General features: G+C 39.7%; 1 protein-coding gene and 1 long non-coding RNA gene across 3 annotated transcripts in view; one reads left to right on the plus strand and one right to left on the minus strand.

Moving 5' to 3' along the window:
- LOC133610381 (zinc finger MIZ domain-containing protein 1-like) overlaps positions 1–18,814 on the minus strand; it is a 251,894-nt gene that overhangs the window by 160,439 nt on the left and 72,641 nt on the right. For both annotated transcript variants that reach the window (XM_061966581.2, XM_061966582.2), the window contains exon 2: positions 14,449–14,550. The gene's annotated coding sequence lies outside the window, so the exon portion shown is untranslated. The remainder of the gene's footprint in view (positions 1–14,448; positions 14,551–18,814) is intronic.
- Positions 1,727–18,638, plus strand: LOC133610390 (uncharacterized). The gene is made up of 3 exons (XR_009815869.2): positions 1,727–2,086; positions 2,855–2,981; positions 18,455–18,638. It is a non-coding gene; the product is annotated as an uncharacterized lncRNA (long non-coding RNA).

The following is an 18,814-nucleotide window of genomic DNA, read 5'->3' on the forward strand; positions in this document are numbered from 1 at the left end:
CTTGTAATTGTATTGAGTTTGTGGACCCCAGGAAGACTAGTGGGTTGTTGTGGCAACCATCTAATGGGGATCCTTAATAAAAATCAAAATCAAATAAAAAATAAATAAATAAATAAAATAAAATAAAATAAAACCAACATTGAAAAAAATCATCGCACACACACATTTTATAAATTTTTATTAATTACACTCATGAAACCATTAATCTAAACTTTTTTTTAATCGATTATTGGTTGCAGTCCTTGACACTGTCTTCCATTGACATTGAACTATGTAACTGAGACTACAGACTTTGAAAATGTTAACTATTTAGAATCAGGATGAATAAGAATCGCGATTTGGACGGGAATCGATTATTTCTGTGCACCCCTTAATGACTAGGGCTGCAGCTATAGATTATTTTAGTGCTCGAATAATCCATCAATTAATTTGTTCGATTAGTCATGTCATTGGATTAAACACACTTTATAGCCTCGGTGCATATTTTAGGGAACATAGTTAAAATAAGCAAAACAATTTTTCTGCCTACAGTAACTTTCTTTTTTTTATAATGATTGCACATCAACACCCACACATCTGATACATTTATATGAATCTATCGATTAGTTTGTTCGATTAATCGTGTCATTGGATAAAACACACTTTATAGCCCCGATGCATATTTTAGGGAATATAGTCCTTAACACTGTCTTCCATTGACATTGAGCTACGTAACTGAGACTACAGACTTTGAAAATTATAAATCGATTTCGAATTAGGACGTATAATAATCACGATTTGGATGTGAATCGATATTTTTGTGCACTCCGAATGACGAGGAGTGATGGATGCACATCTTCAAAACCTCTGCCACAAAGATCATGGTACCCACACATCTGATACATTTTTATTAACTAAACTCAATAAACGATTAATTGAAACATTTTTGTAAACGATTAATCGTTGCATGTAAATCAGATTAGTCCAACTCCTGGTTGACTCATTTCTTATGCTTTAAGAGGCGACTTGCAAATAGAGGAAATCACAACCCCTTGGTTCTTTCTTTATATATTCATTGCCTTAATGAGACCATAGCAAATGGCCTTGAGTGACAAAACACTATGCAATATTACTGCGGCATTAGGCAGAAGGCAGGCTCGCTAATGCGCTCGTATTTCAAAGAAAAGAACATCGAGGTAGACCGTTGCTAACAGCCAACAGTGCCTCAATGCCAAGAGTTCTTCTTCAAGCCCTCAAGCCATTGATTAATTTGCCGGCTTGCGAGACACATTTCAGGCAATTCATCACCAGCTATGGGAAATTGACAAGGTATTCACGAGTAGAGTGTCAAAAGGATGTCAGAGTGTAATACTGTATAATTATGTAGTTGAAAAGACGACGCGACACTTCATGTGCTCTTAATTCTCTTAACGTCTTGGTTCTGGACGCAGACCGGGTAGTTTGGACTGAAAAGGAACAACATGTCTTCCCCCCGTTGTATTGTATCCTCCGAGTTAGAGACACTGTAAATGCTCCGCTTAAAGCCTCAATTTAATTAACCGCAGTCACCTATAAACGCTGGGAGTGTTGTCTGCACAGGTAAAAAACCATTGGGAGTCTTTGTCGGGTAAAAAACATCGGTTTCAACTCGAGCTGGGCGGTAAGGCTGAAAACTGTATCACAACATAAGTGTTTCATATCGGTCGAATTATTGATATTTTTTTATCAAAAATAAGGACCGGGAGAAAATATACCAAATGTAAACATTTTTATTTAAAATGTAACCGTCTTCTGATTATAATCCCCTCAACTCATGACTGCAGAGACTTCCAGTCTGAAGCACGGCAGGCTCCAGTCCAGACAGAGATGCTGTTGGTCTGCAGGCTCTCTATAGTGCCTCTGTAGGATGTGGTGAGAACGGGGGGAGGGAGCTGGTTGTTGGTTCTGCACCAGTAACTCCTCTTCCTCCTATCCAGGAGATCGCAAAAAGCCGCTGCCTGACCAGGGCTCAGAAAATCTGCGGAGACTCCTCCCACCCCCACCAAAGACTGTTTTCACTGCTGGACTCTAGAAAGAGGTTCCGCAGCCTCCGTAGCAGAACCTCCAGGTTCTGTAACAGCTTCTTTCCTTAGGCCGTAAGACTCTTGAACGCATCATAATAATCCCCTCAATTCCCCCCTAAAAATGGATTAACTCGCTGGAATATAAAGACAATATAACATACATCCATAAACCTGGATGCATATGCAAAAGTGCAATATATTTATCTGTACAGTAATCTATTTATTTATATCTGCACCTTATTGATTTTTTCATCCTGCACTACTATGAGCTACTGCAACGAAATTTCATTCTTATCTGTACTGTAAAGTTCAAATTTGAATGACGATAAAAAGGAAGTCTAAGTCTAAGTCTAAAAGGAGAAAGGAAGGGAAATTAAATAACTATAAAATCACGTTGAACACTTAAAATGTACCTATTAAAAAGAAGGTGCGTACATAAGTAATGAGCAAGAAATGTTGAATAAAGTGTAACAAAATAGTGCAAAGCGTGAAAATATAAACACCTGAGAATAACTTTTTGCAGGTTTACTGCCAGGAAGTTCTGGCTGTGTAACATTATTTTGGCCTGTTATTATTATTAAGGTATGAAGAAGAATTAATGTTATGGAGTAATAATAATTTAAATATTATTAAATTAAATTAGTATCATTTTAAAGTAGCACATTTCATATATTTTTTCATTTATTTTTTTTATATACAGTCCTGCAGTTTAATTCCTACAGACAAGTGTCCGTTTTAAGTGTCCTGTTCTGCTGACAATTTCTCCGCTCACTGCAGCACTCGTTCTAGGTTTCTCTTCTCACTCCGTGCAGAGAATCAACAGCGAGGCATCAACACGGCGCAACCAAACGTGATAGTTGACTGTCACGCCGGGGTCGCATTTTACTGCGTGGGGTCGTTTTCCCAAGTTGCAGACGGAACTCCGGAGGCAAGGTGCAGGTAAGACAATGATTTATTGTTCATAAATCATACAGGATCCAAAACAATCAATCAATCAAAGTTTATTTATATAGCCCTTAATCACGAGTGTCTCAAAGGGCTGCACAAGTCACAACGATCCCACATCAGGGCAAGAAAAAACTCAACCCTATGGGATACAATGAGAAACCTTGGAGAGGACCGCAGATGTGGGGACCCCACCCTGGGCGACCGGTGCAATGGACGTTGAGTGGATCTCGTTAATACTTCCTGATAAACAAACAAAACAAGTGTGCCGGTAGCACGGGAAGCAAAGCTAATAGCTAGCGCAAAAGCTTAGCATAGAAACAGGCAAACTAAATGGCGAAGCTTAGCTCAGGAATCAAATAAGGTCAACGGCGTAACTGTTGCATGAAGCAAATAAGACAGCCAGACTGTGTGTGGCGAAAAAAAGGAATAAGTAGCTCTATGATTAATGCCTGGAAGCAGGTGAGCGTCCTGAACACTAGTCAGAGGCAGGTGAAACTAATCAGCACTAGAGATGTCCGATGGCTTTTTTGCCGATATCCGATATTCCGATATTGTCCAACTCTTAATTACCTATTCCGATATCAACCGATACCGATATATACAGTCGTGGAATTAACACATTATTATGCCTAATTTTGTTGTGATGCCCCGTTGGATGCATTAAACAATGTAACAAGGTTTTCCAAAATAAATCAACTCAAGTCATGGAAAAAAATAGCCAACATGGCACTGCCATATGTATTATTGAAGTCACAAAGTGCATTATTTTTTTTAACATGCCTCAAAACAGCAGCTTGGAATTTGGGACATGCTCTCCCTGAGAGAGCATGAGGAGGTTGAGGTGGGCGGGGTTGAGGTGGGTGGGTAGGGGGTAGCGGGGGGTGTATATTGTAGCGTCCCGGAAGAGTTAGTGCTGCAAGGGGTTCTGGGTATTTGTTCTGTTGTGTTTATGTTGTGTTACGGTGCGGACGTTCTCCCGAAATGTGTTTGTCATTCTTGTTTGGTGTGGGTTCACAGTGTGGCGCATATTTGTAACAGTGTTTAAGTTGTTTATACGGCCACCCTCAGTGTGACCTGTATGGTTGTTGACCAAGTATGCGTGGCATTCACTTGTGTGTGTGAAAAGCCGTAGATATTATGTGACTGGACCGCCACGCAAAGGCAGTGCCTTTAAGGTTTATTGGAGTTCTGTACTTCTCCCTACTCCTGTGTACACAGCGGCGTTTTAAAAAGTCATAAATTTTACTTTTTGAAACCGATACCGATAATTTACGATATCACATTTTAAAGCATTTATCGGCCGATTATATCGGACATCTCTATCAAAAATCGATGAATCCGTCCTGTTTCAGTTCACCAAAGCCTGTGTTCTACGAGCTCGACAACAGCGCCGCGATGGCTCCAACCGTGACCCCTGACCTCGACCCACCGGCTCCTACATCAGTGGGAGAGCCTGACAAGACTCCAGGGGAGGCTTTCTTGGCAGTGGAACGAGGAAAAAAAACAGCTTTGATGGATGCCATGTTCACGCACCTCTTTCTCTTACTGGTGACTAATGGGCTAATAATTTATCCGTCACCCTGCCGTGTTATCTGGCGCTTTTCTCTCGCGGAGGGTACAACGTCACCGCCTGTCCCCGCTGGAAAAGATACGACTGGGAATTTTCCTGCCAAGAAGACTTACGTCCACATGGCATTACCGACGTATTTATTACAGGATTAAGATGTGGACGTAGGTCTCCTTGGACGGAATGTTAGCGATACCCAGTGGTTTGCACTGTGAACCACTACACTACCAAATGTTTAAGCCAATATATCCATGATAAAACCGCTTCTTAAATGAATAAACTAGATCGTGGTACGCGTGATCCATCTAGCCAATCATCCAATAAGCAGGGGCGTCCATTAAAAATATGTTGCTTGGATGGCAACATATGTTGCTCCAAAACCTGTATGTACATTTCAGCATTAATGGTGCCTTCACAGATGTGTAAGTTACCCATGCCTTGGGCACTAATACACCCCCATACCATCACAGATGCTGGCTTTTCAACCTATAAACCTATAAAAGTCCGGATGGTTCTTTTCCTCTTTGGTCTGGAGGACACGACGTCCACAGTTTCCAAAAACAATTTGAAATGTTGACTCGTCAGACCACAGAACACTTTTCCACTTTGCATCAGTCTATCTTCGATGAGCTCGGGCCCGGGTGTTGTTGATAAATGGCTTTCGCTTTGCATTGTAGAGTTTTAACTTGCACTTACAGATGTAGCGACGATTAAGTATCTTGACTTTGCAGTCTATTCAATTGAATACAGGTTGAAAAGGATTTGAAAATCATTGTATTCTGTTTTTATTTATGATTTACACAACATGCCAAATTCACTGGTTTTGGGTGTTGTAAATAAAACTTCTGATTGTTGTTAATGAATACTTAGGCCTACTACGCTACTGTATTTTCATGTTGGTCATTATGGTGGTGCTTTGAAGTGTTTTCTGCGGTGTTACTTGGTTGAAAAAGTTTGAGAACCACTGAACCAAATGTTACTAATCCTAAAACAAACAGTTAAAAGTGTAAAAATGCAATGTGTTGGTATGATTTATGTGTTTAGTTTCAAGCTTTTACAGCAAAGAAATACGATGTTTGACCGCCCCCCCGACACAACTATCATGACAGAAATCGCATACCTTTGTGTTACTCCCTTTTATCCGAGGGGAAGGATGTGTTACTAAAAAAGCCTTTATGTGTTTGTTTTTTTTGCACAGACTAATCGTGTCAAAGGAAAATGCCTTGCATATTTTATGTATATAACAGCTGTGTTGTGTGTAGGGATGTAACAATATGAAAATATCATGCCATAGTTATTGTGACCAAAATGTATAATGAATGTGTTAAAAAGGCACACACATTGAAATTGTTTTGACCAAGGTATTCTTCAATAACTAAAATACATAAACACAATTTTGCACGTTTTGTGTTTCCTATGCTTCACTGATTGTACTGTATCTGTTTTAATGGCTAAGCTATTATTGTTTTAAATATTGTTTTTTACTGTCACGCTTTAAGATGTATTTAAATTAAACGTGTGCGCAAAAATAAAATCAATTATTATTATTATTTATCATTTCTGGCGGTCTTTGTGACATTCAACTCTGTTCAGTGGTCCTTGAATGCACCGCAAAACGTCTCGGTCTCATATTCCTCTGTGTATAGAACGATCACTCTGTTAAAAAAAACACAGCTTGTAGATTCAATGTGCACAATTTAATAGCTTAGACAGCAATGTGTTTATTTAATTTAGATTGGTGTACCGTATTTTTCTGACTATAAGGCGCACATAAAATCCTTTAATTTTCTGAAAACTCGACAGTGCGCCTTTTCACCCGGTGCGCCTAATGTACGGAATAATTTTTGTTGTACTTACCGACCTCGAAGCTATTTTATTTGGTACATGGTGTAATGATAAGTGTGACCAGTAGATGGCAGTCAAACATAAGAGATACGTGTAGACTGCAATATGATGGCAGTCACACATAAGAGATGCGTGTAGACTGCAGTATGACTCAAATAAACAACACCAAAATGTTATATGTTCCTTTGGAAATATAGAACATTAAAAATATTTTAAATTTTTTTTAGCACGACTTTGGTAAGCTATGAAACCGCACCGCTTGATGGATTGTACTGTGCTTCAATATTATGGTGTGTGTATAAGGTAAGACATATTATCTGGCGTTTTGTTTCGCAATATTATACAAAAGCAACTTTTCTTACCTTTTGGTACCTGCTGATCTGTATTTGGGATCTGCATAAGTCCTGAAAATGTGCGATAAGCTTCTTCTTTTTCTCTATCTTCCTGTTACGGGACATTCATCCTCCGCTGTTGCCATTTCTAATACAAAGTAGTGTAAAGTTCTTACTTATATCTGTCAGTAAACTCGCCATGAAAGCGCTAAAACATACCGGTGTAGTGAGTGTAAATTATTCACCCAAGGAACTTTAGTTATTAGAGAGTTCCGGTCGGACTGTTTTTCACGGGACACATTTCCGGCGTTGTTATTGCACTAGTGAGCCACGGATGATCTGTAGAACATAATCCATGCAACACGCGACCAAAGAACCACCATTACATTTTATGTAGACCAGTGGTCCCCAACCACCGGTCCGTGACGCATTTGCTACCGGGCCGCACAGAAACATTAATTAATTTATAAACTACCGCATTTTCTCCCACTTAACTTTCACATGTCCCACTAAACACACCAATAATAATATAACTTTTTTGTTATAGTACATTGGACAATGCACATTAATGGACAGATAAAGTGTTAATGCGCCAGATTGTAGCCAAAGGCTAATTTTTCATGCTCATTTTTTTGCTGTTTTTATCTGCCTCAAGTAGAAAGCCGGTCCGTGAAAATAATGCATACATTAAACCGATCCCTGGTAGAAAAAAGGTTGGAGAACCCTGATATAGACCACAAGGAAGTGTTTTCAATTTAGAAAAAAAAAAGTATAATAATGTGACCCCTTTAATGCGCCTTATAATCCGGTGTGCCTTTTGTATGAAAATAGACCTGACTCGACCCTCTCTTCGGCAGAGCGCCTTATAATTCGGTGCGCCCTATGGTCTGGAAAATACGGTATGTTGTTTCTTCATGGGGTAAGACATGAATGTCTCTTGTTTTCATGTTAGCATTTAAGCTCGCGATCCGGCACCAGTCAGCATAGACATCTTATATGTAGACGCAGCATCGACCGCTACTGCCTACTGGCGCTGACGAGACGCGAGGCCGCCATCTTGGAGTGGTGATCAGTGCCATTCATATGGCAGGAGCAATGAACTGTCAGCGCATTTAATTCATCTTACCTCACTGAATACCACTGATTTTCACGCGGTTTTTTTGTCATACGTGTAGCTATGATAAAGGACACATGTTTTGGCGTGTTTTATTATTCATAGTTTGCTTAACAGTAATAGAATATTCTTATATGCTATAAGTGACCAGACGTCCGAGAACAAAACTGGGAATATAATCCCAGAGAAGGGGGAAAAAAACGGTCAGCTATTTTTAATTTGAAGAAACAATATGATTAGGTTATATATACATGCTTATATCCTACATAAACAATGTATGAACACATTAGATATCTATATATCTTAGGGACCTATAGACTGTATCTCTGTTGCTGCAGCAGCAGAGAGTTTATTCTGTCTTGACACGTTGTATTGATATTTTCTATTACATTCTTCCCTTAAATGATCATGTTTACAGTGATTGTTTTATATGTATTTTTTATGTATGTCGCTTTGGATAAAAGTGTCTGCCAAATACTTAAAGGGGAACATTATCACAATTTCAGAAGGGTTAAAACCATTAAAAATCAGTTCCCAGTGGCTTATTTTATTTTTCGAAGTTTTTTTTCAAAATTTTACCCATCACGCAATATCCCTAAAAAAAGCTTCAAAGTGCCTGATTTTAACCATCGTTATATACACCCGTCCATTTTCCTGTGACGTCACACAGTGATGCCAATACAAACAAACATGGCAGAAAGAACAGCGTGACGTCACCGCTCCGAGAGCGAATAATAGAAAGGCGTTTAATTTGCCTAAATTCACCCATTTAGAGTTCGGAAATCGGTTAAAAAAAAAAAAAGGTCTTTTTTCTGCAACATCAAGGTATATATTGACGCTTACATAGGTCTGGTGATAATGTTCCCCTTTAAACATTAACATATGTAAACACCTGAAAGTCTTTATATCTTTATACACCCCCCGCCCCTACACAATCTGGACTGTGGTCCTAACTTTTACCCCTGTTGGCTTTTACAATCTTTATCTTCATCATTTATTTAAACTTTATGTTATTCAAGTATGACATTTTTAAATGTAATTAATTTCATTGACAACAATTCTATTATGGTCATACTCTTGTTTGCTAGCGGCTACGATTTCAGTACTATTGAAGATCGTTGCTCCTTCTCAACTCTGTGGTAATATTCTTTTCACAAAATACAACCAATAGTACGTTAATGTTTACTCTTACCTGTGAAAAGTAATCCCCCGATTCCAATTTTCAACAGTCCGCTCATTTGAGCAGGAAAAGGCCGAACACCATCTTTGTTTTCTACCTGTCAACTGTCAGTTTAGGCTGCTTGCCGGCTCCTCATCACCACTTCAAGATGGCGGCCGAATTTCTCGCGTCACAGCAGCCAATGCTGCGTCCACTAATAAGATGTCTATGCCAGTCAGTCCTTTAGTTTAAGTGAAGTTATCAATCATGTTTTTTTTGGACAATTTTTATTCAAAACGGTAATACGTTTGGAGTTTTACCGCGGTTATCATTATTACCGTTTAATTGTGCGACCTTTATTTATGTTTCGGCTACTCGTGAATGGGGGGGTAGTTTAAAATGAAAACGCAAAGCTACCTTTATTTTGTGTAAACATGTAAACATGATGTTTCTCCGATTATTCGAATCGTCAGACTTTTCCACGTCAGCGCCTTGTCGACCTATCTGCAGAGAGTTATTGGCGACGCGTACAAACAACGGCGTTCTGGACTAATACATTTCTTCAAAGTTTTTTTTGCAGTGTTACCAACAAAATTGTTTCTTTGTACTGGCACAAACTCCGATATCTGACTGAAACCCTCCAATCACATTTTTAAACATCCTTTACATTTCTTTTCTTCCAAGTATGTTCCCTCAACCTTGAGCTGCTTTGACAAAAACGCCTTTCTGTCTCCATGCTCTGAAACATCTTTGGAAATGTTTACAAGCCATGGATGTTTTGCAAGTTGAAGTTATAGTGGCATAAACCCCCCCCTTCCCTCCGTGCATGCTGCCTTTGTTTGTGCAGTGGAGGTGGACATGTGTGCAGAGGCAGTAGGGTTGGGGGGGCTCCAAGGCCAGAGCCTCTATCCTTCCTGTTCAGTTAGCAGAGGCCTTTCACACTTATCAGTTCCAGATCTCACAAGAGAGATCACTGACAGGAAGGGGATTTTTTTTTTTTTTTTTTTTTCGTAACACGCCGCCCACCTTCCCCTACACCCGCAACCCCCTTTTCCTTTAACAGAATGGCTGTCCCTCACATTTCACAGAGGAAAGCAATTATTCATCAGGTCATACACGCTGACAAACAGCATGGAGAGCTTCAAACCAGTTGGGAAAAAAAAACAAGTGCCACCATCATGATGAAAACAATTATAATAAATCAGACTTTTTCAGCTTGAGACACATAAGGACCAGGATTTACACAAACAAAAACAGATTTACTGTAGCCTATTGTACCCCATCTAAATCAACAATGACTGTATTGCAGTGGGTCTTAAAGGGGAACATTATCACAATTTCAGAAGGGTTAAAACCATTAAAAATCAGTTCCCAGTGGCTTATTATATTTTTCGAAGTTTTTTTCAAAATTTTACCCATCACGCAATATCCCTAAAAAAGCTTCAAAGTGTCTGATTTTAACCATTGTTATAAACACCCGTCCATTTTCCTGTGACGTCACATAGTGAAGCCAACACAAACAAACATGGCGGATAGAACAGCAAGCTATAGCGACATTAGCTCGGATTCAGACTCGGATTTCAGCGGCTTACGAGATTCAATATATTACAAATGTATTGAAACGGATGGTTGTAGTGTGGAGGCAGGTAGCGAAAACGAAATTGAAGAAGAAACTGAAGCTATTGAGCCATATCGGTTTGAACCGTATGCAAGCGAAACCGACGAAAACGACACGACAGCCAGCGACACGAGAGAAAGCGAGGACGAATTCGGCGATCGCCTTCTAACCAACGATTGGTATGTGTTTGTTTGGCATTAAAGGAAACTAGCAACTATGAACTAGGTTTACAGCATATGAAATACATTTGGCAACAACATGCACTTTGACAGTGCAGAAAGCCCAATTTTCATCAATTAATATATTCTGTAGACATACCCTCATCCGCGCTCTTTTCCTGAAAGCTGATCTGTCAAGTTTTGGAGTTGATGTCAGCAGGCCAGGGAAGCTAGGGTCGATATTCTTCTCTTGATCATCTTCGGTGGCATAAGGGACGGTGTGAGCCAAGACATCCAGGGGGGTTTAGCTCGCTCGTCTGCGGGAACAAACTGCCGCCATTGCTTGCCGTGCTACCGAGGTCCTTTGTCCCTGAATTGCTCACACACTCCGGCAGATTCAATGGGGGTCTGGCGGCAGATTTCTTTGACTTTATCGTTGGAAATGCATCTGCTTGGAGTGTCGCAGGATATCCACACATTCTTGCCATCTCTGTCGTAGCATAGCTTTCGTCGGTAAAGTGTGCGGAACAAACGTCCAATTTCTTGCCACTTTCGCATCTTTGGGCCACTGGTGCAACTTGAATCCGTCCCTGTTCGTGTTGTTACACCCTCCGACAACACACCGACGAGGCATGATGTCTCCAAGGTACGGAAAACAGTCGAAATAACTTCCCGATGTGACGTCACATTGTGACGTCATCGCTCAGAGAGCGAATATTAGAAAGGCGTTTAATTCGCCAAAATTCACCCATTTAGAGTTCGGAAATCGGTTAAAAAAATATATGGTCTTTTTTCTGCAACATCAAGGTATATATTGACGCTTACATAGGTCTGGTGATAATGTTCCCCTTTAACCTGGGTTCGATGGAACCCGAGGGGTTCGGTGAGTCGGTCTCAGGGGTTCGGCGTAGGTCAAAACACACCCGACTCATCGTGTAAATGCAAACTTCTCCCTATCGGCGTATTACGGATAAGGCAACAGCAGACTGATTTGCAGGTGTGTAATTTGTTGTGAGTTTATGCATTGTGTTGGTTTTGTTGTTTGAACAAGGTGATGTTCGTGCACGGTTCATTTTGTGCACCAGTAAAAAAAACATGGTAACACTTTAGTATGGGGAACATATTCACCATTAATTAGTTGCTTATTAACATGCAAATTAGTAACATATTGGCTCTTAAGTAGTCATTATTAAGCACTTATTGATGCCTTATTCTGCATGGCCTTATTATAACCCTAACCCTCTAACCCTGACCCTAACCCTCTAACCCTAACCAAATAACTCTAAATTAAGTCTTTGTTACTTAGAATATGTTCCCCATACTAAAGTGTTACCAAAAACATATAACTTTGTCTTGAATTTGAAAAAAAGAAAACATTTTATTTTTCACTAAAGACGGTAACTGGTGGGGTTCGGTACCTCCAACAAGGTTAAGAACCACTGCTGTATTGGGTAGCCAGAAAATCCCCCTCCAATTGATCCAAAATAACATTTGTACAATCAGTTAATAAGATAATAGACTCTTTGAGGCTAATTTCAATGAAAATAGCTTTCAAGTTTTACTTGCATATTAGCAACCAAGAACAAAATGTCTAACAAAAAACATATACTGTATTTTCCGGACTATAAGGCGCACTTCAAATCTTTTTTTCCCCCTCAAAACTCGACAGCGCCTAACGTACGGAATAATTCTGGTTTTGCTTGCCGACCTCGAAGCAATTTTATTTGGTACATGGTGTAATGATTGTGATAACGTTTGACTGATGGCAGTCAAACATGAGAGATAAGTGTAGACTGCAATATGATGGCAATCACCTACTCAGTGGCCTAGTGGTTAGAGTGTCCGCTCTGAGATCGGTAGGTTGAGAGTTCAAACCCGGCCGAGTCATACCAAAGACTATAAAAATGGGAGCCATTACCTCCCTGCTTGGCACTCAGCATCAAGGGTTGGAATTGGGGGTTAAATCACCACAAATTATTCCCGGGCGCGGCCACTGCTACTGCTCCCCTCACCTCTCAGGGGGTGAACAAGGGGATGAGTCAAATGCAGAGGACAAATTTCGCCACACCTAGTGTGTATGTGTGACTATCATTGGTACTTTAACTTTTAACTTAAAATGACTCAAGTAAATAACACCAACCATTTGTATGTTCCATTGAAAATATAGAACATTACACACGGCGCTACAAAAATCTATCAAAATGTTTTAGTACGACTTTGGTAAGCTATGACGCCGCACCGCTTGGTGGATTGTCGGCGCTATAAAAATACAAGTCTTATTATGGTGTGTGTATAAGGTAAGACATATTATCTGGCGTTTTGTTTCGCAATATTATGCAAAAGCAACTTTTCTTACCTTCTGGTACCTGCTGATCTGTATTTTGGATCTGCATGAATCCTGAAAAATTGTGCGTCTTCTTTTTTTCTATCTTCTTGTTATGGGGCATTCATCCTCCGCTTTTGCCATTTCTAATATAAAGTAATGTAAAGTTCTTACTTATATCTGTCAGTAAATTCACCATAAAGGCGCTAAAACATACCGGTGTAGTGAGTTTACATTATTCACCCAAGGAACTTTAGTTATTAGAGAGTTCCGGTCGGACGGTTTTTCACGGGACACATTTGTTGTTTCCGGATGAGGAGATGCTGCTCCGTCATTGATTGAAGGAAAGTCTGAATGTCATTAAAACAGTTAGCTCCATCTTTTGACACTTCTTCCACTCCCATCCTTGCACGCTACACCGCTACAACAAAGATGACGGGGAGAAGACGCTGTCGAAGGTGAGCCACGTAAATAAGACCGCCCACAAAACGGCGCATCCTGAAGCGACTGTCAGAAAGCGACTTGAAGATGATCTGTAAAACATCATCTATGCAACATTTTGACCAAAAGAACTACCATTACATGTTATGTAGACCACAAGGAAGTGTTTTACATTTAGAAAAAAATAATATTAATTTGACTCCTTCAATGCGCCTTATATATGAAAACAGATCGGAAATAGATCATTCATCAGCAGTGTGCCTTATAATCCGGTGCGCCCTATGGTCTGGAAAATACAGTATTTATTGTTAGTTATTTAGATAATAGCCATACAATTTTCCCTGAATATATTCCTAAACTGCTCTTAGATAACCGATGAGCTAACATGTTAGCAATCCAGCACCCTGCTCGTTCGTACACATTCACAAACCTCCACAAAAAAAAAGACATTTGTCCTGTTAGTTGATAAGAGAAAAGCCTTTCTACAGTGGTTATTTAACTACTTGAAGCGAAAACGTTCGTAAACAGATTCTAGATATTCGACGAGCTGGCACTTCGGCAAACCAATCATTCGTAAACTTCAACACAAATCTTTTTACTGTTAATTAATACAATAATAGCCTAATTAACAATTGTACCAACAGGGGGGAATTTGGGCAAAACAATAATGACCAGGTCTTAGATAGCAGAGGAGCTAGCATGATAGCTAGCTACTGATCGTGTGTTGTTATCTTCCTCACAAAACCAACTAAGTAGCTTGGTCTTGACAACGACATATACAAAGTTAATTATATTGTTTTTCAAGCCATCATGTCAAAAAAAGAACGTTTAGTTCATTGTTAGCCAACAGTAAGCTCCACCCAGACAGCGTCTGGCTATTATTGCCAAAGAGAGGACTCACCTGTGTTTCGAAGTTAATCCTCGGTTCTTCTCCTCGGATGACCCCCCCACCCATCCACACTGCAGGAGGAGAAACACCCCAGCACTCCGACGTTTTCTGCACCTGAAAAAAACAATAGTAGAAGTTTAAAAAAAAAAATACAGTTTGTCTGTCCGTCAAGTTACTTCCTGTACGATCTACGCCATTGTAGCATGAAACGTAAAAAGATGATATCCCTTTGTAACATACCGAAATTGTGTTTGTTAAATGGTATTTGAAAAATAAAAATAATAAGTTACGTGGATTCCGTTGTTGTTTTCGAAAACCAGCTAACAAACAAAATGTGTCGACAATTTAAAAAATACTCAATACAGTGTAACCTTGATTTCCAAACCCCTCGTTATACGAAGTTTGCAATTAATGATCCGCAGACCAAAGCAGAATATGAACCTTGTCTCAGCGTAGGAACGTTTCACCAACCCGTTGTGTCCCAGTCGGGCAGCCATTTTGTGTCAGGTAGCACATCCATCGTGGGCGGACTTATCGAACTCCGTGCTCATTCAGTCAGCAGAGCAGTGATGTCGTTAACTACTACGCCAATTGCTACTTTTAAGTGTTTTTTTTTACATTAAGTTTGCAAAATATTAAACAACAAAAAAATAAAAAAATTTGATATAAATAGGGCAATTATTTTGGTATTTAAAAAAAACCCGGCAATTTCTTACGATAACTAGAAAAAGCATTTTTGGTAGAAATTGAGACAAAGAGCACCAGTAATAGGAGCATTGACCGTCATTTCTAGTTTTAGGGCTATGACCTACGTGTTAATACTACTACAATATGCAATTGCGCTGAAATGTGAATGCCATATGTGCGCAAGCCACGGTGAGTCAAAGTGAAATGTTATCGTTAGCATGCCCACAGTTAGAATGCAACAAATACAAAGTTATATGACGCTGAGGCATGTTAAATATGCTAAAAAGGCCAGCATGCTAACAAAAAGCATGTGTTAAGTACCAAGTTATATGACTCTGAGGGGTACAACGTCGAAATATGCAAAAATAAGTTAGCGTGCTAATGTCGGCATGCTAATGTCAGCTTGCTAACAGTTGTGTCCCATACCAAGTTTAATTGCAGTAAGGTGTACACCTGCGAAAATGGCTAAAAAAAAAAGTTAGCATGCTAATGTTAAGATGTTAGCATGCTAACAGTTAGCATGTGTTAAATACCCAGTTATGTGACTCTGAGGGGTACAACGTCGAAATATGCAAAATAAGTTAGCATGCGAATGTTAGCATGCTAACAGTTGTGTCAGGTACCAAGTTTAATTGCAGTAAGGTGTACGCCTGCATAAATGGCTAAAAAAAGTTGGCATTCTAATGTTAAGATGTTAGCATGCTAACAGCTAGCATGTGTTAAATACCAAGTGATGTGACTCTGAGGGGTACAACGTCGAAATAGGCAAAATAAGTTAGCATGCGAATGTTAGCATGCAAACAGTTGTGTCACGTACCAAGTTTAACCGCAGTAAGGTGTACGCCTGCGAAAATGGCAAAAAAAAAAAGTTAGCATGCTAATGTTAAGATAGAAGCATGCTAACAGTTAGCATGTGTTAAATACCCCGTTATGTGACTCTGAGGGGTACAACGTCGAAATATGCAAAAAAAGTTAGCATGCGAATGTTAGCATGCTAACAGTTGAGTCAGGTACCAAGTTTAATTGCAGTAAGGTGTACGCCTGCGAAAATGGCTAAAAAAAAGTTAGCATGCTAATGTTAAGATGTTAGCATGCTAGCCTGATAGCGTCAAGTAATGAAAAATAGGCTTCAACAGTTAGCATGCAATAAAGTACCAAAATGCATGACTCTCAGGTGTATACCATTTGAAAATAGCTAAAATGCTGAAGTTAGCATGCTAACAGTAAACATGCGCCAAGAACCAAAATGTATGGCTGTGATGTGTGTATCGCCAAAATTATCAAAATAGCTAGCATGTTAGCAGCATGCGTCAAGTAGCAACATATTCTGACGCTACCTGCAAAATTAACTAAAAAGCTAGCATGCTAACATCAGCCTGCTAACTGTTAGCGTGCGTCAATTAACTACCAAAGTATATCACTTTGAGCATTTTGACTTCGGAATGTTGAATCGGTTGAGAAAATGTGGAAGTTTAAAAAAATGTCCATTTGTTTTGGATGGGACAAAATGTCCAAGAAAATGTGGAATTCCTGGAATTGTGGTAATTTTTGGAAAATAAAAATAATAGTAGCACGCGTGTCAATAAAATGAGACAAACATATTAAACGTTGAATGCTTCATATCAAGAAAAAAATGTGGAAGCAGATGGCGGCCGAAAAATAGTGCGGCATAATACAAACCGTTCCATATGAGTTGGGAAATTGTGTTAGATGTAAATATAAACGGAATACAATGATTTGCAAATCATTTTCAACCCATATTCAGTTGAATATGCTACAAAGACAACATATTTGATGTTCAAACTGATAAAAAAATTTTTTTTTGCAAATAATCATTAACTTTAGAATTTGATGCCAGCAACGCGTGACAAAGAAGTTGGGAAAGGTGGCAATAAATACTGATAAAGTTGAGGAATGCTCATCAAACACTTATTTGGAACATCCCACAGGTGAACAGGCAAATTGGGAACAGGTGGGTGCCATGATTGGGTATAAAAGTAGATTCCATGAAATGCTCAGTCATTCACAAACAAGGATGGGGCGAGGGTCACCACTTTGTCAACAAATGCGTGAGCAAATTGTTGAACAGTTTAAGAAAAACCTTTCTCAACCAGCTATTGCAAGGAATTTAGGGATTTCACCATCTACGGTCCGTAATATCATCAAAGGGTTCAGAGAATCTGGAGAAATCACTGCACGTAAGCAGCTAAGCCCATGACCTTCGATCCCTCAGGCTGTACTGCATCAACAAGCGACATCAGTGGGTAAAGGATATCACCACATGGGCTCAGGAACACTTCAGAAACCCACTGTCTGTAACTACAGTTGGTCGCTACATCTGTAAGTGCAAGTTAAAACTCTCCTATGCAAGGCGAAAACCGTTTATCAACAACACCCAGAAACGCCGTCGGCTTCGCTGGGCCTGAGCTCATCTAAGACGGACTGATACAAAGTGGAAAAGTGTTCTGTGGTCTGACGAGTCCACATTTCAAATTGTTTTTGGAAACTGTGGACGTCGTGTCCTCCGGACCAAAGAAGAAAAGAACCATCCGGATTGTTATATCCGCAAAGTTGAAAAGCCAGCATCTGTGATGGTATGGGGGTGTATTAGTGCCCAAGGCATGGGTAACTTACACATGAGTGAAGGCGCCATTAATGCTGAAAGGTACATACAGGTTTTGGAGCAACATATGTTGCCATCCAAGCAACTTTACCATGGACGCCCCTGATTATTTCAGCAAGACAATGCCAAGCCATGTGTTACATCAACGTGGCTTCATAGTAAAAGAGTGCGGGTACTAGAATGGCCTGCCTGTAGTCCAGACCTGTCTCCCATTGAAAATGTGTGGCGCATTATGAAGCCTAAAATACCACAACGAAGACCCCCGGACTGTTGAACAACTTAAGCTGTACATCAAGCAAGAATGGGAAAGAATTCCACCTGAGAAGCTTCAAAAATGTGTCTCCTCAGTTCCCAAACTTTTACAGAGTGTTGTTAAAAGAAAAGGTGATGTAACACAGTGGTGAACATGCCCTTTCCCAACTACTTTGGCACGTGTTGCAGCCATTAAATTCTAACTTAATTATTATTTGCAAAAAAACAAACAAGTTTATGAGTTTGAACATCAAATATGTTGTCTTTGTAGTGCATTCAATTGAATATGGGTTGAAAAGGATTTGCAAATCATTGTATTCCGTTTATATTTACATCCAACACAATTTCCTAACTCATATGGAAACGGGGTTTGTAATTATCCAAAAGGAAAAGCTCTTACTAACAAATATCACCAAAAAAAACCCCTACAATCCCTTGTGTTTGACATTTTTTCAGGATGATGGTGAGATGTTTTCCCAACGTGTGAGAGGACAAAGTAGAGAAGAGAGGACTAGAACGGGGGCGCCTCCTTTCTCTAAAGAGCCAGACGTTCCCCAGGTACCTCAGCGCTATTCGTCAACAGCTTTTCATGGGCTGTGAGAAATCAATGCGCTCTGCGCGGCAAACAGTTTATAATAACACAGGGATGGAGTGAAGGTAGGGAGGGTGGGGGTGGGGGGGTGGGGGGGGGGTTAGGGAAATAAATACATTTGAAAAAAAAATTAAATAAAAAAGCTCAACTGCAACAGAATTGATTTGTTTAAGCACAATAACACGGCTCAGCAGCGCACACAGAGAATGAGTGGCAGTGTGAAA

Source organism: Nerophis lumbriciformis, linkage group LG11, assembly GCF_033978685.3.
Source record: "Nerophis lumbriciformis linkage group LG11, RoL_Nlum_v2.1, whole genome shotgun sequence".
NCBI lineage: Eukaryota > Metazoa > Chordata > Actinopteri > Syngnathiformes > Syngnathidae > Nerophis > Nerophis lumbriciformis.